The following is a 25,717-nucleotide window of genomic DNA, read 5'->3' as shown; positions in this document are numbered from 1 at the left end:
GCTGTCTCCCAGATGACCTCATTAGTTCTATGGGGTGGTAATTTTATGGAAATTACTCTAAAGCAGAGTCGAGCTGCCCAGCAGGGTGCCTTTTACTCTAGGCATCTGTCTTCTAGATCTTCTCTGCCTCCTCTGGGGCCAGCCCAATTGTCCCCAGGCCAGACTCTCTCTCGGGGCTGCACCCTCAGCCTCCCCGCTTTCTGCAGACTCAGGGTGCCCTCTGCCCTGGCCTGTCATTCACTGTCCATCCCTTGTTAGCACAACTTGGACTGGGAGCAAAGAGAACGGGACATACCTTAGGAGGATCAGGAGTGTATAACATGGAAGAGACACAGGAGAGTTGTCAGCTTTGCCCAGATCCCATCAGAGCCCAGAACACCTAACCCTTATCTTCACAGTCCCAGCAGGACACATATTGAGGTATTGGTGTCTCTATAGAAACCATCTGTCTCACTCTAGGGGTCTACTTCCAAAAGCCGTATTACTGCTGCATCACCCTATTCCTCATCCCCATTATTGGGTAATTGGTCCAGGGTGGACATTGGGCCCAGAGCTTTTCCCAAAAGTTCATTTTTTATTTTGCATTCACCATTCTGTATGCTTTATCAGGAAGGCTTTTTCTCTGCCCTTTTCATTTAGTTAATGCCTATACATCTTTTCAAGCTCACCCAAAACATTATCAATTCCATGAAAGCTTCAGTGATTCTCCACCTCTAACTGGTATTGTAGTATTCAGAGCTAATCTCTGAGGTAGAACTTTGCTCTCTGTGTTGCAAATTGCTCATCTGCCATGTTGTCCTCTCTTTGTCCCTAGATAGATAAATAAAAGGCAGGTAGGTAGGCAGATAGATAGCCATTCTAATGCCTTTCATTATGGGCCATTTGTATATCTTTGGGAAAATGTCTATTCAAATCCTTTGCCCCATTTTAAAAACTGGGTTATTTGTCTTTCAACCATTGAATTGTGAGTTTTCTTTGTATAGTCTGAATACAAGTCTCTTATCAGAAATATTATCTGCAAATATTTTCTCTCCTTAGGTTGGTTTTTTTTTCACTCTCTTGATTATGTCTTTTGAGATACAAAAGTTTTCAATTTTGATGAAATTCAATTTATCTACTTTCCTCTTGGTTTCTTATTCTTTGGGTGTTTTATCTAAGAAGGCTTTACCTATCCCAAGGTCATGATGATTTATTCTTATGTTTTCTTTTAGGAGTCTTACACTTTTAGCTCTCACATTCAAGTTTTTAATCCATTTGGAGTTAAGAAAGTTTAATCAAACTAACATCTAGTCAAGGCTATGGTTTTTCCTGTGGTCATGTATGGATGTGAGAATTGGACTGTGAAGAAAGCTGAGCACTGAAGAATTGATGCTTTTGAACTGTGGTGTTGGAGAAGACTCTTGAGAGTCCCTTGGACTGCAAGAAGATCCAACCAGTCCATTCTGAAGGAGATCAGCCCTGGGATTTCTTTGGAAGGAATGATGCTAAAGCTGAAACTCCAGTACTTTGGCCACCTCATGTGAAGAGTTGACTCATTGGAAAAGACTCTGATGCTGGGAGGGATTGGGGGCAGGGGGAGAAGGGGACGACAGAGGATGAGATGGCTGGATGGACGTGAGTCTGAGTGAACTCCGGGAGTTGGTGATGGACAGGGAGGCCTGGCGTGCTGCGATTCATGGGGTCGCAAAGAGTTGGACACGACTGAGTGACTGAACTGAACTGAATCAAACTAAGTGTTTAAGAGTTTAGGTTGAGGGGGTTATGCTTCCCTGGTGGCTCAGTGGTAAAGAACCTACCTATCAATACAGGAGACATGGGTTTAATCCGTGGTCCAGGAAGATCCCACAAGCTGTGGAACAACTAAGCCTGTTGAGCCTGTGCTTTGCATTAAGAGAAGCTACTGCAATGAGCATCCTGCACACCACAACGAAGAGTAGTCCCTGCTTGCCATAACTAGCGAAGAGCCCATGCAGCAACAAAGACTTAGCACAGCCAAAAAAAGGAAAAAAGAGAATAGGTTGAGACCTTGATTATTTAGAGCACAAAAAGAGGAGTGAAATCTAGTGTGAAGATGCCTCTTCTCCTCAATAGGGGGACAGCTTCTCCAGCATCAGTGTTTTCTTTCAAAGTGGGAGAGTTTGGCTAGGGTGACATTCTCCATTTATTTATTTTGTCCACAGAAAATGGAATAATTTACTGATGTGTGATTTGTATATGTTTGATTCAGTGAGTTCTTCTCTCCTTTTCCTTGAGTGAGAGCTGGCCTCCAAGGACCAAGAGTTCCCCTCTGCTCCTCCCTGTTCTAAGTCGTTCCTGGCAGCACCCCATGTTTGCAGGCTGCTGCAGACTAGCACTTCCTCCACTGAATGATGAGTCTATACAATTTTGGAGTTCAGTTAGCAGACTTATTTGGCTCTCACTGTCAAGCTATATGCCCCAACTTGGCCTTTATCACCAAAAAGGTGATATTTTGCCTACCATCTATCTAACTTGGAGAAGGAAATGGCAACCCACTCCAGTATGCTTGCCTGGGAAATCCCATGGACAGAGGAGCCTGGCAGGCTACAGTCCATGGGGTTGCAAAGAGTCAGGCATGACTAAGCAACTGTCACTCACTATCTTACTTAATCTTTGTCTGATTTCTCAATTGGTTTAAAATCCAAGCAATGAGAGGGGTACTTTGATGGGGCCACAATCAGACTCTAATAATCCTTTTCCCTCTTTAAGTCCCTAGTATTTGGGGATGGACAAGAAGGAAGGAGACAGTGTCTTCATTTGACTGGTCCTGGATATAGTCCTCTGTTGGTTATTATTGCTTCTCTGGTTGAAAGTGATGGGCCATTGATGACCTCTGGGAGGCAGATTTCTAAAAGTAGGCTCTCTCATGGGGATCATGTGGGAGTTCTTTGGGAGGTAACTGTAGGAACCTCCCCATTAGAAAGTGGTCTGACAGATCAGTCAAGAGCCCAATCAGGAAACAGACACTACATTCAAAAGAGTGACTGAAAAGACTTTACTGAAAGGACTATTGGCAAGGGAGTAGACAAGGTTAAGGGAGCCAACCAGGGCTGCTGAAGCACCCAGTGGTAACTGGGGGTTGCCTATACCACTACTAATCTGGAAGGCAAATAGGGCAGCAATTGTTAACCAGGGGAGAGGGGCCACATGAAGGCTGTGGCCATAGGAAGATAAGGAAGTGATTGTAAAACTGTGGCCTAGTGGAAAGGGAATTGAGGCAGGGGAATAAATATCTTTCTTTCTTCCCATCCTCTCATCTGCTGCTAGTGTCTTCTATTGCCCAGACCCAAATGGAAGCCTGAAGGCAAAGGGGCCTGGTGATAATGTCCACAGAAGAAAACCTCCCAGGCCAGCGAGCAGGGCAGGGGAGGGTGGAGAATGGAGCTGGGGAGGCAGGTGGACAAAACTCAGTACATGTGACACGGGAGATGGGGCTCCGCTCTTCCAGACTCCTCAGCGGCCACTCTCAGGGTGACAGTAGCAGTGCCGCTGTCAAAGGTGCTTCCGCCCAGTGCATATTCCGATTAACCAGCAGCCATGCCATCCAACTTTGAGCATCAACCCTGAGCATACTTTACAGCTTCTTAATGCTGGGGTTTCCTGTCTAGCGGATGGCCCTCTTAGGTAGAACAACAACAAAAAAAGGTTCAAGCCCCCCTCCTCTCTATGATATTCACTTGACCTTCAGGGAACTCACTGAAACTTTCAGCTCCAAGCAGTGGGTGTGCAGACTATGCCACTGCCCCACTTCTTCACTCTGACCTTCCATCCCTCTCCAACTGCTTTCTCTCTTGCTCAGTCAGACATGAGATAGTTCAGTAATCCACTGCCTACGCAGATGTCCACCTATAGTATAGGATTCTGGTCTCTTTTTCTTGCAGGTGACTCTAATGTCTACAAATGTTTCTTTTGGAGCTCCCCCTTGATGCCCCAGTGTGAGGCTTCAGGTAGAGAAGAAAGAACCCACTCATCATGAAGAAATGCTAGTCTGCATAAGCCAACTACCCTCAAGAAATCTCCACTGTCTTTCCTACTCTGCGTTTTAATGTATCTTGGAAAGGAGAGTATAGTGGTAGAGAGGTGATAGATGATGGCAGCAAGACAAATTCTGTACCTTCTTTGTAAGCCCAGGAGAAGTTCAAAGGTCATGGGGTATACTTCTAAATGTAGACTGTCCTTTGTAGACGGTGAGGCATTTAGGTTTTTTCCCAGCTTTAACTATAGGGCAATAAGAAAAGAGCCACTAACATCATATTAAAAAAAATAATTCCTTGGAATTCCTTGGTGGTCCAGTTGTTAGGACCCTGATCTTCTGCTGCAGGGGGCACAGGTTGGATCTCTGGTCAGGAAGCCAAGATCCCACAAAGCCACATAGCACAACCAAAAAATGGGTAAAAAATTCCTTCTTCTGGCAAAATTTGCTTTAAATACCATACATACAGATAAAATATAGAAAGTGCAAATTCCCATAATTCCAATTTTCTAAGAAAAAAACACCAGTGCTAGCAGCTTGATAAAATTCCTTTAAACTTTTTCTTTTTTACAAAGCAAACAAGGTTTCTTAACTTTAAAAAACAGGATCTCAGGCTTCCCCGGTGGCTCAGTGGTAAAGAATCTACCTGCCAATGCAGGAGACACATGTTGGATCTCTGATCTGGGAAAATCCCACATGTCACACAGCAACTAAGCTGGTGAGCCACAACCACTGCGCCTGCGTGCAACTAAGCTGGTGAGCCGCAACCACTGAGCCTGCGCTCTAGAGTCTGGAGGCCTCAACTACTGAAGCCCACACCCTAGAGCCCGAGCTTCAAAACAGGAGAAGCCCACACACAGCAGCTAGAGAGTAGCCCCTGCTCGCTGCAACTAGATAAAAGCCCACACAGCAGGGAAGACCCAGCACAGCTAAAAATAAATAAAAACATTAAAAAAAAAAAAAACAGACTCTCATAATGTGGATACTATTTTGTAACATTCTTTTTTCCACTCAACAGAATATCCTAGACATCCATAAGGCTTCTCACTGTCAGAGTATACAGTTAAGAGTATGGAAAGGGAGAAAACCAGAATGTCGTGTTTAGGAATTGGTGGAAATTGATGAGTTTCAGTATATGTAGAAATAAATATACACGTAAATGTATATGAACATAAACACACACACATACACACAAATATATACAGGTATATTCCCTAGCTGTCTGTTCTTAGGATTTGAAAGAAGTGATATCCTAAACACAACAAGCATACCTAGCACTCAGGTTTTGGTTTCTAAAAACCATTCTCCACCAACAGGAACCAAGGCTCCTTGGAAGAATGGTCGAGTTCAGGGCTCAATGAGAGAATGTACAAGATGAGCCTTGAACCTCTTTTTGTACTGGAAAATAAGGAAATGTTCAAAAAAGATAATGGAAACAGGTAAAAAGAACATAGAAGCAAGCTTGAGGGAACCCCACCAGCAAAATCTGAATAATTAGCACATCCAAAAAATAAGGATAGTCAAAGGACAATAATCCATTGTATAAAGAAACAATGAGTGCACACTGATAGATAACTAAATACATTAAAAGCTTGATGAAGTATGGTATATTTGCATGGTTACAACACATTCCCACAAAATTCTCATTGGTTACTAAAAGGAGAATTGTTGCTCAGTGGACAGTTTCAGTGTTGCAAGACTTTTGATCTAGAGATCATTGCACAACAAGGAGCACACAGCTAATGCCACTGTGCTACACACTTAAAAGTGGTGAGATGGCAAATTTTATGTTATCTGCGGTTTTTTTAACCACAATAAAAATACTTATTAGTTACCAAAGAGTAATTTTTTCAGTAGCGAAGTCTGGCAGACACTACCTTAATCAAGTAAGCAAAGTGAATATCATTAGTGATGGAACAAATTGAAACCTAGTACCCCTGATAGGATGCAATGAGAACACGGCATCCTTCCTGCCAAAGATGCAGAACCTGAATGTCAGGCGAATCTAAAGTGAGCAACGATTTACAAAATAACTGAACCATAATCTTTAAGCACGTCAAAGTCAAGAAAGTCAAGGAAAGATGGAAGAACAGCGTCAGATTAAAGAGACTAAAGAGACGTGATAACTAAACGCAACATGTGATTCTGAACTGGCAAGCTTTTCTGTAGATGATCTCATTGGGATAACTGGTGAAACTCGCAGGGGTGTAATGTGTCAGTGCTGAGTTCTTGATTTTGATGGTTGCATTGTGGTTAAGTAGGAGACAGTTCTTGCTTTTAGGAAATACATGCTAAATGACTCAGTAGTGCTGGATCATCATGTCATTGCCTTCCTCTCAAATAAAGCAGAGGGTTAAAGTTATTCCTGGAGAAGGCAATGGCACCCCACTCCAGTACTCTTGCCTGGAAAATCCCATGGATGGAGGAGCTTGGTGGGCTGCAGTCCATGGGGTCGTGAAGAGTCGGACACGACTGAGCGACTTCACTTTGACTTTTCACTTTCATGCATTGGAGAAGGAAATGGCAACCCACTCCCGTGTTCTTGCCTGGAGAATCCCAGGGATGGGGGAGCCTGGTGGGCTGCCGTTTCTGGGGTCACACAGAGTCGGACACGACTGAAGCAACTTAGCAGCAGCAGCAGCAAAGTTATTCCTCATGTATTGAAATTCATCAGTTTCCACCAACACCTACACAGATATTATAATGGGTTGGCCAAGAAGTTCATTCAGGTCTTCCCATAACGGTTTTTAGAAAAATTCAAATGAACTGTTTGACCAACCCAATACTTGCAAATTTTCTGTAAGTTTGAGATTGCTTTTAAAAAATTACTATTCTCAAGTGGCACCAGTGGTAAAGAACCAGCCTGCCAATACAGGAGATGTAAGAGATGCGGGTTCCATCCCTGGGTCGGGAAGATCCCCTAGAGAAGGGTATGGCAACCCAGTCCAGTATTCTTGCCTGAAGAATCCCATGGACAGAGGAGCCTGGCGGGCTACAGTCCATAGTGTTGCCAAGAGTCGGACATGACAGTGACAGCAGGCACACATGCAGGTATTCTTGAAATAATGGCATTTGCAGCAACACGGATGCACCTAGAGATTGTCATACTGAGTGAAGTTAAGTCAAACAAAGGAGAAATATATGATAGGTTGCTGGGGCAGAGGAGAGGAGGATGGATGAGGGGAAAGGAGAGCTAGGGAGCTTGGGATGGACATGTACACTCTGCTATATAACCAACAAGAACCTACTGTATAGAACATAGAACTCTGCTCAATATTATGGATGAGATGGGAGTTTTGGGGAGAATGGATCCATGTATATGTATGACAGAGTCCCTTTGCTGTTCATCTGAAACTATCATAACATTATTTGCCTACACTCCAATATAAAACAAAAGGTTTTTTAAAAAAGTTACTATTCTTCTGGAGGAAGAAACAGTGTGGCACTAAAATGCTGATTAGAATCTGTCAGCGAGCAGGATTATTGATAGAGGGCCTCCCTGTAGCTTCCCCATAGTCAGAGAGCTGGCTTGTTCATTGGAGTATCTCATTCCTGCTTTCTGGAGCCTCTGATGCCCTTCCAATTCCTGAGCGTACATTCTATGGTAGGGCAGGGCAGGGAACATCAATTTGTTTCTTGTCAGCATTCCTTCTACAAGTACCTTCTGCCTTAGTTTGCTTTCTCCCACAAGCAGGGCCTGAGACAGGAACTTACGTACATCGTACATCTAAGAGATGATTCCAGGAAGTAGGAGTAAGGAAGACGAGAAAAACAAGTCAGGAGAAGAAGGAAAGGTCACTATAAGGGTGAGTTATGAGGTTGCACCTGTGGTCAGTAGGGGCTGGGAATGTGTTTACCTTGCTTCTCAGAACCGTCTGCCTCAAGTGCTAGGCCCTGGAGCACTTCCCATTGTTGATACCCCTGTGGCTGATGATTGCCACCCCTAGCAGCATAAATTTTCTGCCCTGCCAAAACATACTTTCAACTGCACAGGAGCCAAACAGCTTTCAAAATATCAGAGAAGCTCCAGGGCAAAAAGAGAAAAGATGCAAGTCCCAGTCAGGACAAGGTTGAGCTGCAGCTGAAATCAGATGTGGGCTGAGGAAATGTGAGTGAGGCACCCCAGATACCTGCTCTAGTAGCTTGATCTTTCTCCATTTTCTTAAGACAATTTTCCCCACCTACTTTCTCTAGTGCAGACTGTGTCATCACTGGTGAAGTTTCTGTTTTTATTGATCTTATTGCTTATGTGGGCTAATTTCTGAGTCAAGAAGGAGAGGAAAAAGATCTTGATTTTGCTATCTTGTAATCAGAAGTCTGCTAATTGATGCTTGTAATTTATTCAATACTTGAACTGCGGTAAGGGGGCTTCCCAGCTGGCACAGTAGTAAAGAATCCACCTACCAATGCAGGAGCTGCAAGAGACATGGGTTTGATCACTGGGTCGAGAAGATCCCCTGGAGTAGTAAATGGCAACCCACTCCAATATTCTTGCCTGGAAAATTTCATGGACAGAGAAGCCTGGTGGGCTACAGTCCATGAGGCTGCAGAGTCAGACACGACTGAGTGACTGAGCACACACGCATGCACTGCTGTGAGGTCCCTGAGCATTATCCCCAGCTCTCCTCATTCTCTCATTTTTCAGGATTTCCCTGGCACTGCTGGCCTGTGAAATAGGATTTGCTCATCCTAGGCAAATGATAGGTTGGACTCCTTCCATCCAAGAAGGAACACAATATAGGCTCCACAATTTTTACAGAAGCATGTCAGCTCTGGTCCTGTAGGTCTTAAAGTCCATGACTATCCCTGCCGTCACCAAATGGATGCTACAAGCCCTTACAAGAAGCAAATCTTAGACCTCAGTGAAAATTACCTTCTTACAAGAAGCACAGCTGAAATAAAAAAGCCCAGGTAACAGAGACTGAGAAAAAATGTGCCAGTCTCAGGAAAAGTCAGATTCTCTTACGCATGCTCTCCTTTGTATCATTTCACAATATCATGATTAAAGAATTAGCTGTGAAGTCAATAGTCTGAATGTCTAGCCCTGCTCCACTATAAGATAAACTCTATGTACAGAGGAGCCTTGTGGGCTACAGTCCACACAGGAGCGAAGAGTTGGACATGACTTAGCAACTAAACAATAAAACCACAATGGAAGTAGAAATGTGTTATCATCTAAAACTCTTTCCTCAGCACCTAATAATAGTTGCATTCCAATAAATATTTGTGTAGTATGTGCTTCTGGGCTTCCCTTGTGGCTCAGTGACAAAGAATCCACCTGGCAATGCAGGAGACATGGGTTCAATCCCTGGGTCAGGAAGATCCCCTGGAGAGGGAATAGCAACCTAGTCCAGTGCTCTTGCCTGGAAAATCTCATGGACAGAGGAGCCTGGCTGGCTACAGTCCATGGGCTTGCAAAAGAGTCGGACACAACTGAGTGACTAAACAACAAGTTCGTGCTTTCAGTTGTAAGCGACTAAAGTCCCAACTGAAATTTGCTTTACAATACATTTAGAGGTAGGGTAGGTTCCCAGGTTGGTTGATCCAGAATCTTAACAAAGTCATAATCATCCTGGTTCTTTCCAGCTCTTACTATGTCATCTTCGATACTGACTTCATCCTTCAACTTGCAAGATGATTGCAAGATGAGTTCTAGACATCACACAAAAGACAGAGGAAGAAAAGAGAGCATCTCTCTATGGCCCTTTCTTTGAAACAAAGAAAACTCTTCCCAGAATCCTCCAGCAGACTTCTCCACTCTCATTGGCCAGAACTGGGTCATACGCATATTCCTAGACTCATCATAGGCAAGGCATATGATTGCCTTTAGACCAGTCAGGCAGGCCTCTCCCTTGGAGCTGGGAGCAAGGTTCACTTACCCTGATGCACACGGTTGCATGACGGAAAAGTGGATGGCAGAATCAAATCATGGTTTTGTTAAAAAGGAAGCTGAAGGCAACAGAGTGTCCACTGTGGGTTCACATACCACGGGGCTGTCGGCATAGCACACTGCAATTCAAATCTGCTAGTCTGGGCCAGACAGCAATTTCTGTAAAGGACATGGGCCACCCTCGCCACCTTGCCTTCCCACATGGATTCCTCCTTGAAGACGTTTCTCCTCCCTCTTTCTTGTTACCCACCTCCCCACTGAATTCTGGAATCAGTACTGCAGGCACAGCCTGTGTTTCCCTTGAGGTTTTTGCTACACTCCCATGGGAGACACTGCTTATGTTTTTGCTATCCTTTATATAAGAATCTGTGTGAATTTCTCCTTGAATTACAAGTTTGTTGTCTGTGGACAAATATCCTCTCACCACACTAGGACAATCATACAATCCATCATCATTCTTTCTTATAGTGGTGAAACTTAGAGCTAAGTGTAGTGCTCAATAGCCATAGTGATGTCATCCCAGGCTCTTGGTACCATTATATTTCTCCTTTCTCTAATACTGTTTCTAAGATCTAGCTGTTGTTTTTGTTTCTTTATATAATAAATTGGTTCTGGGAAAGACTGTGCTGCTGCTGCTAAGTCGCTTCAGTCGTGTCCGACTCTGTGCGACCCCATAGACAGCAGCCCAACCAGGCTTCCCTGTCCCTGGGATTCTCAAGGCAAGAACACTGGAGTGGGTTGCCATTTCCTTCTCCAATGCATGAAAGCGAAGAGTGAAAGTGAAGTCGCTCAGTCGTGTCCGACTCTTAGCGACCCCATGGACTGTAGCCCACCAGGCTGCTCCATCCATGGGATTTTCCAGGCAAGAGTACTGGAGTGGGGTGCCATTGCCTTCTCCGCTGGGAAAGACTAGACCCCGGGATTTTGGAGCCCTTGAGAAGAGACCAACTGAAACTCAGCTTAGTTTAGTGGATTTCCTCCGGGTCAGCAATTGATAGCCCAAATTACATATCTTAATTTGATTTTCATTTGATTCTTAAAGCCCACTGACAAGACACTGGACCTCTAGTCAAGTTAAATTCTTAGGATTGTTTTTTGAGAATCATAAGGCCAAAATACATTCTTATGGGCCCACAGGGCATAGCTCCGAAGGAAATGGGTGTTGCCACCATTAATCTTCCCAGCAGGAATTCAACCCTTTGGCCAGAAGTAAGTTCTGGAGAGCCACCCCGTAGACTGGGGTAAAGGGAAAACTGTCTTCTCTCTCTGGGGCGGAGGGCAAGTTCGGCTTGCTCTCTGAAGTGGGGACATTCCTGGAGAGGTCCTGGTGATGTGGTCCTGCAGGGTGGGACCAGGCCTGGAGCACAGCAGGGAGATGGACAGGAGGGGATCTTGAGGAAGAATCTGAGTTTGTGCAGTCATGGGACATGACAGTTTTTCATTACTCTTGCCTTTCTTTCTTCTGGAGTCTTCAGGCATCTATGTTTAAACATTATAGACTGGTCTTTGCTAGGGTATGGGACATTGACGAGAAGGTCTTGTCTCACATCTGGGCCAGAGAACCCAAAAGGGGAGCAGTGCCCTTTGTGAAACCCAAACACAGTCGACAGGCGTAGCCAGCAGTGGACAGCTGGGCCCAAGGAGCAGCAACCTCGTGGATCATTATAAGAGGGGCAGCCATTTGGCTGCATGGAAGGAAGGCCAGAGAAAAAGAATTGGAATAATTCTCACTCCTTTCCTTCCTCTCTTTTCTTTATTCCCTCTCTTTCCTTCCTCTCTTTTCTTTATTCCCTCTCTTTTCTTCCTTCTTCCCTTCTTTCTGCCCTTTTCCCTTCCTGTCTTTTCCTGTCTTCTCCTCTCCTCTCCTTCTCCTCCACCTACCTCCTCCATCTTTCCCTCCTTCCTTCTTCTAAATAAGCAATGTGCTCAGTTCAGTTCAGTCGCTCAGTCGTGTCCAACTCTTTGCGACCCCATGGACTGCAGCACGCAGGCTTCCCTGTCCATCACCAACTCCCGGAGTTTACTCAAACTCATGTCCATTGAGTTGGTGATGCCATCCAACCATCTCATCCTCTGTAATCCCCTTCTCCTCCCACGTTTAATCTTTCCCAGTATCAGGGTCTTTTCAAATGAGTCAGTTCTTTGCATCAGGTGGCCAAAGTATTGGAGTTTCAGCTTCAGCATCAGTCCTTCCAATGAATATTCAGGACTAATTTCCTTTAGGATGGACTGGTTGGATCTCCTTGCAGTCCAAGGGACTCTCAAGAGTTTTCTCCAACACCACAGTTCAAAAGCGTCAATTCTTCGGTGCTCAGCTTTCTTTAGAGTCCAACTCTCACATTCATACACAAGTACTGGAAAAACCATAGCTTTGACTATACAGACCTTTGTTGGTAAAGTAATGTCTCTGCAATGTACTCACATGGTCCTAAATAAAAAACTATAAATGAAAAAGTATAAAAAGTAGATACCTCAGGGCTTCCCTGGTGCTCAGTGGTAAAAAGTCCGCCTGCCAGTGCAAGAGACAAGGTTCAATCCCTGATCCAGGAAGATCCCACATGCCGCCAAACTACTAAGTCCACGCACCGCAACTACTGGCCTGTGCCCTGAAGCCCAGGAACCGAAACTACTGAGCCCACGTTCTGCAACGACTGAAGCCCATGCACCCTAGAGCCTGTGCTTCGCAACAAGAGAAGTCAACTGCAATGAGAAGCCCATGCACTGCAACGAAGAGTAGCCCCTACAACTAGAGAAGACCCGGCACAGCCAAATAAAAAAGTAAATAAACAGCTTATACCCCAGACATCCAGTCAACCAATTCCCTCCCCACCCTCATTATTAGTGTCTTTTGAATTCTTCCAGGGATATCCTACGAATACAAAAAAGCAAACATAAATATGCATACAGTTGACTCTCGAACAATGCAGGGGTTAATCTACGTATAATATATAGTTAGGACTTCACATCCACAGTTCCTCTAAGTCCTCTGATTCAACCAACCACAGGCCATGTAGAATTTTTTACCATTAAAAAATATTCCTGTGTAAGTGGATCTGTTCAGTTCCAACCCATGTTGTTCAAGGGTTGTTCTTTAGTCTATAAAAATGGTAGCATACTCTACTTACTGTTCTGCACTGTAAAAATTCATTTAACAATAGGCCTTAAGAGATTCTTGCATAGCAGTACATAAATAGCTTCCTCATTTAAAAAATAGTTAGATGGTACTTCCTTGTATGAGACCATTATATTTTATTTAATCTTTTCCTTTCACCAACAGAGCATATTTCATTTCTCATGTGGGTAAATATATGTATCAGAGAAATTCCTAGAAGTGGACATGCTGATTCAAAGGATATGAACATTTACAATTTTGATGTATGTTGCCAAATCACGGAGGGGCCTATTCTTGAACATATATGAAATGCACCCTGCAACATTCTCAGAGATGACTGGGAGAATTCATACAGAAATTTTTTTTCTGGGACTCCGTGGCTTGGGCCCAGTTCATTCTCTCCTACTTTCATAGCAGTAGAAGGTATAAGCCAGGCAAATGGCCACCTGTTTTCTAGCTAGTTCGCAACTAGATGTGGCTTTGTGACTAAGTCATCACCAATGGAGTATGAGTGGAGTGAAGGATGCCACTTTGCTTCCCTTGTTTCAAAGCAATCACTTGCTCTGGACTTCTACTCTATCTCCTCTTCACAAATGGAACATCACACTTGTGATGGTGTGGGAGGCTGCTGCTTAACACTGTGTGCACGATGTGTTCTGCAGAACTCCAGAGAGTGCCCTTCACGTTGCAGACATTCTAGATTTGTAGAGTCGTTAAGAGTTTTCTGGAAGACAGCAGTCACGTGCCTCGAAGAAGAGGCACATTGTTTTCAGTTGGATTGGAGGTGAAAACGACAGGTGCTGGAATTTGGGGCTGGAAGCTGGAGCAGTCTTAGTTTAGCTATAAGACCTTTCCCGTTTTCCAGCTTTCTGGGCATGAGTCCCTGCTGCTGCTTACTCTTTCAAAGCCTAAAAGGAGAGATTCCAGTGGAAACTTCCGACTCTTACTGGCTTTCTCTCCAGAAGGCATTTGCTTCAGATTCAATGATTCAGAACTGGAAAGGCCCTTAGAGACTTCCTTACTCAACCTTTCATTTTGCAAATGAGGAAACTGAGGTCCCGAGAGATTAAGCAGTTTGCTGAAGGACACAGAGAGTTAACGGCATGGCCAAGATTAGACCTAGGTCTTTATTAAAGGTACACCTGCCTTCTGTAGGCTCCAGCCCCTATTCTGAGCTTGTTTCCTCTGTCATTTCCACCTCCCATATCATCTTCCAACACACATACACAGAGGCGCCCACTGGTCCCACTATCTCTTTCTCCAAACCAAATAAGAAGGAAAGATGTAAAACTCACAAAGCCCATGGGATTGAGGTCAGCTTTGAGGACCATCTTGAGCAGTACAGAGTGGCATTTCGATTGGGATCAAAGACTCCAAAGGTAAAGGGAAGGTCTGCTGGCTTATTTTAGGCATTTAGAGCAGCTGGGGAACGTGTGCTGGGAATGAAGTTTTCAGGCCCTCTACCCCACCCGCATATGGCCCAGTGCAGCCCACTCTGCCTGCCTAGGGGACTCCCAGGGCCTGTGCAGCCACCGCCCATGGCCATCCCTTGCCAAGTCTGGGAGGCAGTGGATTTAATTCCTTAACTCAGCTGTGAGTCAGAGGTGGCCCAAGCTTCAGAGCCCAAGCCAATGCTGTTAGGGGTGAAATTGAAAACTGCTCCCCTCAGGCTCCTATCACATCATCCCTGAATTACTAAGGCCCAAAGCAGAAAACCAGAAATTCTCTAGCAGCCTCCACAGCAGGCTTCCTCCCAGGGGACAGCAGTGTTTCTCTGTGGCTCTGAGCCCCACACAGGGCAAATGTCCTTCCTTCCCTTGCTGAAGCCCTTCTAAATTGGGGAACAGATAGGGGAGGTCTCAGTTTGGGGGGATGGAAAGAGAGACAGGAATGGATTTGCCCCAACCAAGCAACTATCTGGGACTTCTGGCTGTAAGGAGAGTCAATTCAGGTTACAGAATTCAGCTACCCAGGGCCCAAAGCCTCATGAGAGAATCACAGTATCAAGATTCGAGCCCCTAGCGGTGGTCCCAGCTAGTGCGGGCTTTATAGGATGGTCTTCAACACGCCACTAACTCAACGGTTAAACCCACAGCCTCTCCTCTTATTGTCCCTGCAGCCAGCAATAGCTTTGCTTTCTACCACATGACCCTACCCCACTTTGGCCACAACTGACTGGGAAGCAGAAAGTCAAGTCTAACAAATCCACAGGCTGGCCAATGACCTGCAGAACGGGATGGCACAAAAAGAGGAGTTGGGATAACTATATCTCCCCCATTTAGGAAGTTAAACAGAGAAACACTTAGAGAATGAAATTATTTAGCAGCAAGAGCAGACATTCAGAGGTTCTGATTTAGAGAAAACCAGGGGCAACTAGGATAAGCAGGCAAAAGTAGTAAGAAAATGGAAATTAGGAAGAATTAGAAGCTATGAATGGCGACAGTATTGAAACAATGGAGCAGACATGAAGGTGCAGACTCCCTGAGTCACAGGCACAGACCAGTGCCATGAAGGGCCATGGCAGTCCTGTCTGTCGTTACGGTCCTCTAGGCTCTTTAGAGGGAGAAGGCAATGGCACCCCACTCCAGTACTCTTGCCTGGAAAATCCCATGGACGGAGGAACCTGGTAGGCTGCAGTCCATGGGGTTGCTAAGAGTCGGATGTGACTGAGAGACTTCACTTTCATTTTTCACTTTCATGCATTGGAGAAGGAAATAGCAGCCCACTCCAGTGTTCTTGCCTGGAGAATCACGGGGACGGCAGAACCTGGTGGGCTGCCGTCTATGGGGTCGTACAGAGTCGGAAATGACTGAAGCAACTTAGCAGCAGCAGGCTCTTTAGATTCAGAGCAACCTTCCAGAATTTACAGCCCAACGAAACAACAGTAAGAGTCCTCTCCTTAGAGTCAATAGGAATTGTGTCTCCTTTTCCATCTCTCTCTCTCTTACTCACATCAAACACATTATGTGTATGCGTGCACTCAGTTGTGTTAGACACATTACTTGACATAAATTGAATGTTTCTTCATTCCCAACAACCAAAAGAATGAAGCACAGCCTAATCTCGGGTTTTTCATACATAGAATGAGTCAATAGAATGACAGACAATGTTGAAAGAGCAAAGTAAGATCGCCCACCATGCTCCCCCACTTAATAAATTAACTACTACTAATGGTAGTAGTTTTCAAGTATTAGATACATACTTTGGTGTATCCTTGGACACATTTGGACACAATTGCAATTATGGTGAAGATATATTTAGATTTAGACTTTTATTGGCTTAATGGGATTTTAGAGGTATTTAGAAGCATGGGGAAGAAATGGTACCTCCCCTGCTGGTTCGGTGGTAAAGAACCCACCTGCCAATGCAGGAGATGTGGGTTCGATTACTGGGTTGGGAAGACACCCTGGAGAAGGAAATGGCAACCCACTTCACTATTCTTGCGTGGGAAATCCCATGGACAGAGGAGCCTGGAGGGCTACAGTCCGTGTGATCACAAAAGAGTCGGACACAACCTAGCAACTAAACAATAGTGACAATGGGGGGTAAATGAGGATTCAGGGAAGAACTCTACATTTCTGGCCTGTACCATTATATAGAACTACTTTGTTCTATATGATCTGATGTGAGACTTGGACCATAAAGAAGGCTGAGTCCCAAAGAATTGATGCTTTCAAAGTGTGGTGTTGGAGAAGACTCTTGAGAGTCCCTTGGACAGCAAGGAGACCAAATCAGTCAACCCTAAAAGAAATCAACCCTGAATATTAATTGGAAGGGCTGATGCTGAAGCTCCAATACTTTGGCTATGTGATGTGAAGAACTGACTCATTTGAAAAGACCCTGATGCTGGTAAAGATTGAAGGCAGGAGGAGAAGGGGACGACAGAGGATGAGACGGTTGGATGGCATCACTGACTCAGTGGATGTGAGTTTGAGCAAACTCGGGGAGATAGTGAAAGACAGGGAAGCCTGGCATGCTGCAGTCCATATGGTCGCTAAGAGTCAGACACAACTGAGTGACTGACTGAACAACAACAACAAAATGTTGTTCTAGCGATATGTGTGTATTTAAATTTAAATCTAAATTAATTAAATGAGATAAAATTTAAGTTCCTGGTTACTAGCCACATTTCAAGTACTCAATATCTATATGTGGTTACTGGCTACCACATTAGCACAGATGGAGAACACTTCCATCACTGCAGAAAGTTCCACAGGACATTGGTAAGAGATGTCCATTATCCTCTATCACAGGGGTAGGTAACTCTTTCTGTCAAGGGCTAAATAGTTAATATTTTAGGCTTTGAAAGCCTATGGTTTCTGTTGTAGCTACTCAACTCTCCCACTGTAGCATGATAGCAGCAAGACAAAATGTTAGCAAATGACCATGGCTGTGTTCCAATAAAACATTATTTACAAAGAAAAGGCAGCGGGCCACACTTGGCCTGCCCACTACCTGCAGTAACCTTGCTCTACCACATGGCCCTACTTGTTTCTAAGAATTACTTCTTTATTTTTGAATTGTCTTTCTCCCCATGAGGGCAGAGACTGCATCTATTTTGCTCATCACAGTGAATTCAATACTAAGAACACGTGCTTAATTAATATTTGATGACTGACTGAATAAATAGTGGTGTTGCCCCTTACTGGACTAGGGAATGCCAGAAAAGGAACAATATTTTAGAGAAGATAAAGAGGTCCCTTATGGACATGCTAGTCGTACTATAGTTTATTTTTGTTATTCTCTCTGTAGTCTCTTTCACCTTTAGCCTTCTTTAAGTCTCAATAGTCTGGAAGTCAGTGATATTTTTCAGGAGCTGGACAGAGTTACTGCTTTTTGGACTCACTCCCTGAAGGCTGTAATCAGAGTTCCAGCCATGAGCCAAAGGAGCAGAAAGAGGAGTTGTGCCTGGCCTGGCCCTACTGCTCACTTGTCAGTGTTGGCTCTAAAAACCTCCATCCTTTCCCATTCTGTTTGGACTGAGTGAATTAGGAAGACCAAATCTGTGACAAAAAGAATTATTCAAAGCAGAATTTTCCTAAATTTCAGTCATTCATTCATGCACATCCTTCAGTTGTTCCATTACTGCATTTCCATACCACTGAAAACAGGTTTACTGAATATTGCCAACCCTTTCAAAATCTTTTTTTTGCCCCTTTCAAAATCTTTAACACGATTTTGTGTATGTATAACTGAATCATTTTGCTGTGTATCTGAAACTAACATAACATTGTTAATCAACTATACCCCAACAGAAAATTTAAAAATTTTAAACAAAGAAATAAATGATAAAATTTTTAAAAATTGTAACAAATTTTGATTGGGTCATTCCTTGCTCAAAAAAGCTCTAGGGACTTTCCGTCTCAGAGTTAATTCTAGAGCTCTTACCACAGTCTGTAAGGACCATGCAATCCAGTTCCTGGGATCCTTCTCTGACTTCATTCCTGCTGCTCATTCAGTCCTTTCCAGCCACGCTGAGCCCTGCATATCCTTCAAATGTTCCAAGCCAGCTGGTACCTTCAGAGCCTTGTTCAACCTGACCAGAAGGCCTTACTCCTCACAGTCATCTCCCAGAAAGGCCTTTCCTGACCACATTACATAAAATATCAGCCTTCTTTGCTCTTTTAAATACATTTTAGAATCAGCTAGAAAAATTTCACACACACACAAACAAACAAAACCCTGTCCATAAATCATTTGGGAGAACTGACACCTTTATAACATTGAGTCTTCTTTCTATCCATGCTGTATCTTTTAATTTGTCTAGCTTTTCTTTTTTTCATTAAAGTTTTACAATTTTCTTGATAAAGCCTGGGAACACAGCTTTTGTTAGATTTGTTTCTAGATGCATAAAATGATGTTGTTTTTGTAAAGGGTATCTTTTAAAAAAATTACATTACATTATAAAATGTTTATTCCTGGTATGTCATTTTAGTATGTGTTTTATCAGTTGTTACAACCCCATTTTAGGTTTGACATTATCTATTTCTTCATTCTCTCATTTTTTTTCCCCTGATGAGTCTTACTGGTAGTAGACAGGTGTTAAAAACCTACTAGCACCCAAGATACATTCTTTTTGATGTAATCAAAAGTGTTGAAAAATTGTGAAAAGGGAAATAATTAAATCTTATTTAATGCCAGTGTTTATGTGGAAACATTATTTTATATCCCACCAAGGTTATCTGGCTTCCATACTGGGAAACCCTGATTTATTAAATTTCATACCCACAGACTTCCCTGGTGGTACAGTGGATAGGAATCCATCTGCCAATGCAGAGGACACAAGTTCGATCCCTGGTCCAGGAAGATTCCAGAAGCTGTGGAGCAACTAAGGCCAAGGGCCACAACTACTGAGCCTGTCCTCTGCAACAAGAGAAGCCACTACAATGGGAAATCCGCACACTGCAACAAAGACCCCGTGGGACCAAACAAATAAATAAATTATATATATAAAGATTTCACAACCACAGTGAAGTGCCTTTTTAGTTATCAGGTGCTTGCGCTCACCTCTGGACCTGTCTTTAGTTCTGGAGGTGATAGATGGATGCTGAGCTAGGAGAAATGTGTGTGGAGGGTGCCCAAGAGAAGTGGGGATAAGCTGAGGGGCCTGCTTCCCCACCCGCTCCTGCTGCCCACATTGCTTCTAAGAACAGTTGTCCACATGGAGGTATCCCTTAGGGAATGTTTCCAGGGGTGGAAGGGGGCAGCCAGTGAGGGCCTCTCCAACTCCTGGGAGGCAGGAAGTGGGGGCTTCTTAGAACTGTCAAGGTTTCCTGGAAGCCTATGAGAGCTGAGGCCATCTGGCTTTCTGCAGCTTGCTTTTGGGCGTGTTTGGAACCCGGAGGAGGGCGGCCCCTCTGGGGACACAAGCTCACTAGTTGTAAACCCTGAGGCCGGCAGGGTGTTCGTGTTGGTCTGGAGAAGGAGGCTTTCAAGCTGCAGCTCTTCCTCTCTCACTGCTGGTCATCACAAGCCCACACACCTGCCCTCTTTGCAGCCTGCACTTGTCAAATCAAACTATGCCTTCTGAGAAATACGATCGTTTTCAAGGCTCTTCCTTTGAGAAACCCTTGAACTGAGGAAGGCAGGAAGCCACAGGCTTCTGGGTGGGCAGAGCCTACCTGGGTTACCCGCCCCCCACCTCAGAGGGGAGCGCAGCTGTTCTGAGTCATCAAAGAAGCCTAACAAATAACACCTTCTTGCATGTTAACACCATCAAAGAGGTCGGTGAAGGCCAGTTTATAGCTGGCATGAGGGCGCTGAAAAGAACAGAGACTTCGAGGCTGCAAGGCCCAGTTTCCAGCTCCGGCTCCTTCACCTCCTGTCCATATCTCACAGGTGACCTCTCTCAGCTGTGAAAGCCATCATGGTCAGATGTGTGATACTATTTTTAAAAGTTTTGTGTATGTGAACATAATGTAACTTAAAATGGCTTGTGTTTGTATATGCTGTGTTAATTATGGTACCGTTGGTGGCTGCGACGACCTTCCCCCGTGCCTCAGTGGTAAACAGTCCGCCTGCAGTGGAGGAAATGGATTCGATTTCTTTCAATCAGGAAGATTGCCTGGAAAAGGAAATGGCAACTCCAGTATTACTGCCTGGAGAATTCCACTGTCAGAGGAGCCTGGTGGGCTAGAGTCCATGGGGTTGCAAGAGTCGGACATGACTTAGTGACTAAATCCCCACCACACAGTGGCTGTAACAAATAAGCCCGCAAATGTATAAAGACCCAAACAGAATTTCATTTCTCACTCACGTTAAGTTCATGGTTGTTCGGCAGGTGGCCCTTTTCCCGTCAGTGATTCAAAGACTGAGGTTCCTTTCATCTTGTGGTTCTGTTGGCCCCCAGAGCAGGCCGAAGGAGAACAGGGTGTGGAAGTCACACTCTCTTCCTGAAAGTTTTGGCTCAGAACTGGTACACGTTCTTCCTGCTCACATTCCACAGGCAAAAACGATATGCATGGTCACATCTGGGTGCAAGGATGTATAGAAAACGTAATCCTAGCCCAGGTAGCTGCTTCCTGGCAACAATCTGTATCATGGAGAAAGAATTGAAATTCCAGAGGATATGCTAAGTAGGCAAAGGAAAAAATCTGGCAAAGTGTAGGGAAAGAGCAAATTAGCCAAGATGGTGTGGTCCGGCTCTCTCACCCTATGGCCTCTTGCTCTTGCCCCACGTGTTGTGAATAATGTTATGTGACAGCTGGGATCACTCATAGCACTGCGCATGTGTGTCACGAGATACTCACTTGGCTACTGGCTACTTTTGTTTTGCAAGCATATATAAGTTTCACCTGGAAAGCCCTGGAGGTTGTGTTGTGTCACGTGAGGTTATGTTATGGCTGCTGTTACAGCCGCTGTGTCAGCCAAGAGAGAATAAATGTGTCTGCAGTTCCTATGGCTCCTCGCGTCTTCTTTTAGTCTCTTAGCTCGTGCCTTGCCTACCATGGGTTCAGCGAACAGTGCGTGCAGTGAGACACAGCAAGACAGTAGGCATCATGAACAGGATCAACAATACACAAATGTACACTAATCTATTAACAGTGGTTACCTCTGGGAGTAAGATTGGAAAAGATGGAGAGACTCACTTTTTATTTTAAACAAGTAATATTTTATGATCATATATTAATTGTATAATTAAAAGAATGATGGGCAGGTTTTCATTGTAAATTTCTGAGCAAATACGTGTTATGTGTTGTTACTTTTATCATTGTTCTTTTGTCCAATCCTAGAGTCAGAAACAGAGAAGGCAATGGCACCCCACTCCAGTACTCTTGCCTGGAAAATCCCATGGATGGAGGAGCCTGGTAGGCTGAAGTCCATGAGGTCGCTAAGAGTCGGACACGACTGAGCAACTTCACTTTCATGCATTGGAGAAGGAAATGGCAACCCACTCCAGTGTTCTTGCCTGGAGAATCCCAGGGATGGGGGAGCCTGGTAGGCTGAAGTCCATGAGGTCGCTAAGAGTCGGACACGACTGAGCAACTTCACTTTCATGCATTGGAGAAGGAAATGGCAACCCACTCCAGTGTTCTTGCCTGGAGAATCCCAGGGACGGGGGAGCCTGGTGGGCTACCGTCTGTGGCGTCGCACAGAGTCGGACACGACTGAAGTGACTTAGCAGCAGCAGCAGCAGCTATTACAAGTCCTTCATTAGACGCATAAGGTTTTATGGTAGAGGTGGCATGGGGGAAGGCAGAGAATTTTTCTCTTTGAAAATTTGCTTAATCTATTGTATAGCACAGGGAACTATGCTCAGTATTTTGTGCGTGTGTATATATGTATAACTGGTATACTTTGTGCACCAGAAACTAACACAACATTGTAAATTAACTACACTTAAATTAGCAAAACAAAATTTTTTTTTTTTTAAGTTAGGTAGGGACTTCCCTGGCAGTCTTGCAGTTGGCACTCCATACTTCCAATGCAGGACGTGCAGGTTCAGTCCCTGGGTGGGGAACTAGGATCCCATATGCCAAGCAATGTGGAAAAAAAAAAAATTAGGTAACTCGTCCACAGTCATGAAGCTAGCAGAATCTAAACCCAAATCTGAATCCTGACCCAAGTGGAATTTTTTGCAACCTGAACTCGCTCTCAGCTAATGAAAAGTACTCCACATTTCCTGCACTAACTGGATTTTTTACCAGATCCTCATGTTAAAAAGGAAAATCTGAAGAGATCCTGTATGATATCTGTCCTGGATATACACTGGAGGCACCATTTAGAGATGTTTCTGAGTAATGTAAGATTGCTTATAGCCATACTCTTTGGAAAATGTCTCATTGACAAATAACTGGCATATTTGCTCAGCAATAGATGTAGAACTCATCTGTATCATAGAACACACTTCCAAAAAGGAAAAAAACCTAACCCCAGACATTGACACTTCATTTCAGCATCAGAAAGTATTACTTTAAAAAATGTCTCTGATACAGTTTGGACCCTGTGGACTATGGCAGCACCGTCCTGGAGTGCTGATAGAGGTCCTGGAAACAGGAGAATCACTGTGAATGGAACGTAGGAGGTCTTACCTGTTAACCGGAGAACATGAGTCTATTGAACCTTTGAAGACAAAGCATCGTAGCAGACACCACCTCTGATTCCTCTCAAGGAAGCTAAAAAGAAAAGTGTTTCCCAGTTGGCTTTTGGTATATGCTTTGATCTGAAGCTTCGATCATGGAGCAGGGAGAGTATTTCAAACTATTACTACAGTTCAGTGAAAGACATTTCTAATATTCTTTGAAGAGTGGAAAATTTTTTTTCCACGAAAGACAAGGCAGATTTGTTGGTAGCTGCTTTCCTTTCCTCATTTCATTACAGATTTTCCTATTCAATGTTTCATCGTGTGTTTTGTTAGTTCTGAACTCAATTAAACCCTTAAGCACTTTAGGCCGGTACATTAAAGACTATCATCAGTAAATTCATATGGGGTTTACAAATTTGTTTAATATTTATACCAAAGGAGACTTCAGAGAGAATACAAATTTAGGAAGCCATGGAAGAGTCGACTCAGAAGGATCTACAGGGAAACACTTTATATGCGTTTCTGTAAATACACAGTGTATTTACAACAAGTGTAAAAAAATAAATGTAGTTCTAAAAAAAAAATGAGTTGCCATGTCTTAATTCTTTGCCAGCTGGAAAGGCCATTTAGATTTTCTAATTTTATTTGAACACAAATTATTTAACATTTTGCATGTAGAGAATGAGAGGTAATCATTAGCATGAAAGAGAAAAGGAAAAGATTTATAATCAATACTGTGCAGAAGGAAAACAAAATTACAAATGCCAGCCGGCTTCACAGATGGATGTTAGAGGGACAGGGAGACAGATGAGGAGGGAATAGATGGAGAGAAAGAAAAGGGGGAGAAGAAAGGACCCCCAAGAGGGGATAGTCTCTGGGGAAGAGCAGAGGCCTGTAGGTCAGGCCAGAATCATTTATTCATTCAACAAACTGTTACTGTGTATCTACTATGGGCCAGGATTCTTCTAGGTACTAGAAACACAGCACTGAACAAACCAAAATCTTTACCCTCGTGGAGTTTTGTTTTCTAGAAGGGCATAACAGACAAATTAAGCCAGAAGTACACCGTGTACCAGGTAGTGGGAAGTTTTTAGCTAAAACTAATACAGGGTGAGGGAGCTAGGAAGTGCAGGGGAGAGGAGTGCAAGAGTGTTAATTCAGGTAAGGTGGGAGTGTGTGTGTCTTTAGGTAACTGACCTCGTGGTCAAAAAGGACTTCACTAGAAAGGAGCCTTTTGAGCAAAGGCCCGAGGAGACCCATGTGAACTAGCATGCAAACAGCGAAATAGCTATCACTGCAAAGGATGCCGTTGGTTGTCCAGCCAACATCCAGATATTCTTCCACTCTTTCTAACAGAAACCCTCCCCACTTTCCAGGATGCAACCACATGATCAAGAGAAAGCTGGACTCCATTTCTAATTCCAGATCCCAATTAGACTAAGCCGATCCTGGCAACTCAACCTCACTTATCAGCGACTGGTTCAAGAAGCCAGGCTTAAGCCAATCAACACAGGGAATCCTCCTGGTCACTGTCATTGGTCCAGGGGCAGGCACAAGTATAACTTAAACTGGCCTAAGCAGATTGAAAGAAGGGATTTATATTTCTGTTGAGGGGGAGGAGGTTTGGTCTCTGTTGTGATGGATGTGAACAAGGAAGCATGTTGTCACAGTTATTCAGGACACAGTGACACGGCCATCCTTAGACAATGAGGGAAGCCAGGCTACAGACAAAGCCAGCACAAAGGAGAGGGCAGAGCTAGAACTGCAGAAAAGCAGAGTCAGAGCCTGATTATTCCATGCCTGGAGCCTGATCTACTTAAAGCCTTCCTATTATAGAAGATGAAGAATCTCCTTACTGTTTGTGCCAGTTTGAGTTAGATTTTCTGTTTCTTGGTGCTTAAAGGTTCTTAACTATGATAATAAAAATAACAGCAGCTAACACTTCCTGAGCACTACCTTGTGCCAGGCCCAAATTTAATTAAATCTGTAATCCATTTAATGTTCTCAACAATCTAATGAAGCAAATAACACTACGTCCTTATCTGTAAGATATAAGTGACTTTGCCCAAGATCATATGGGTAGTAAGTGGCAGAACCAAAATTAGAGTTCAGAGCCTGCATTCATAACCACTATGATGGTAATCAATATATGAGGCAGAGAAAGAGAGAAAAAGAGAAAGGCGTATGTGAAGAAGCCTGAGGAAGAGGCAGGGGGAAATCAAGCTGCTGTTATCAAAAGAGGGAGAAGAAAAACCAACGCATGTCCTCCGGAGAGGAGATGTGCTATACATTCATAATGACATAACAAGTGAGCGCTACATGTCTTAAGAGCTTATAGTCAAAGATGAGGCAGGAGAAATGAGCCACTTCAAGGAAAGCTGTCCAGGGGCATCTTCTGGAGGGAAGTCTATGAACTAGACCTTAAAGCATTGGTGTTACTGTGTTAGGCGAAGAGAAGAAGGTCTTTCAGATACATAGAAAGGGGTGAACAAAGGAAGGGAGGTGGTGATCCTTTGGAGATGTCCCTGGTTTGGTGGGAAATCGGGGGAACTAAAATTCTGGAATTTAGTTGGGGGCTAGATCTACAGATGATGGTCTGCTGACGCACTAATCTTTTATGCAAGATTTCTTCTGTTTTGAATTCAAAGAGAATACTAATTTGTGTGTGTGTGTGGCTACACCACACAGCATGCAGAATCT

At 44.0% G+C, this 25,717-nt stretch overlaps 1 protein-coding gene across 2 annotated transcripts in view; it reads right to left on the bottom strand.

Moving 5' to 3' along the window:
* The window catches only part of RRAS2 (RAS related 2), a 145,850-nt gene extending 124,708 nt beyond the window's left edge, over positions 1–21,142 (bottom strand). Inside the window, exon 1 of one of the 2 annotated variants that reach the window (XM_086339894.1) lies at positions 20,750–21,142. The gene's annotated coding sequence lies outside the window, so the exon portion shown is untranslated. The remainder of the gene's footprint in view (positions 1–20,749) is intronic. The other variant, XM_086339891.1, reaches the window with a different exon arrangement.
* Positions 21,143–25,717: the final 4,575 nt, after the last annotated feature.

Source organism: Bos grunniens, chromosome 15 (assembly GCF_055505025.1).
Source record: "Bos grunniens cultivar Pamir isolate PY7600 chromosome 15, Bosgru_T2T1.0, whole genome shotgun sequence".
NCBI lineage: Eukaryota > Metazoa > Chordata > Mammalia > Artiodactyla > Bovidae > Bos > Bos grunniens.
Note: the sequence above shows the minus strand (reverse complement) of the source record. Positions and strands in the feature narration are given on the sequence as shown.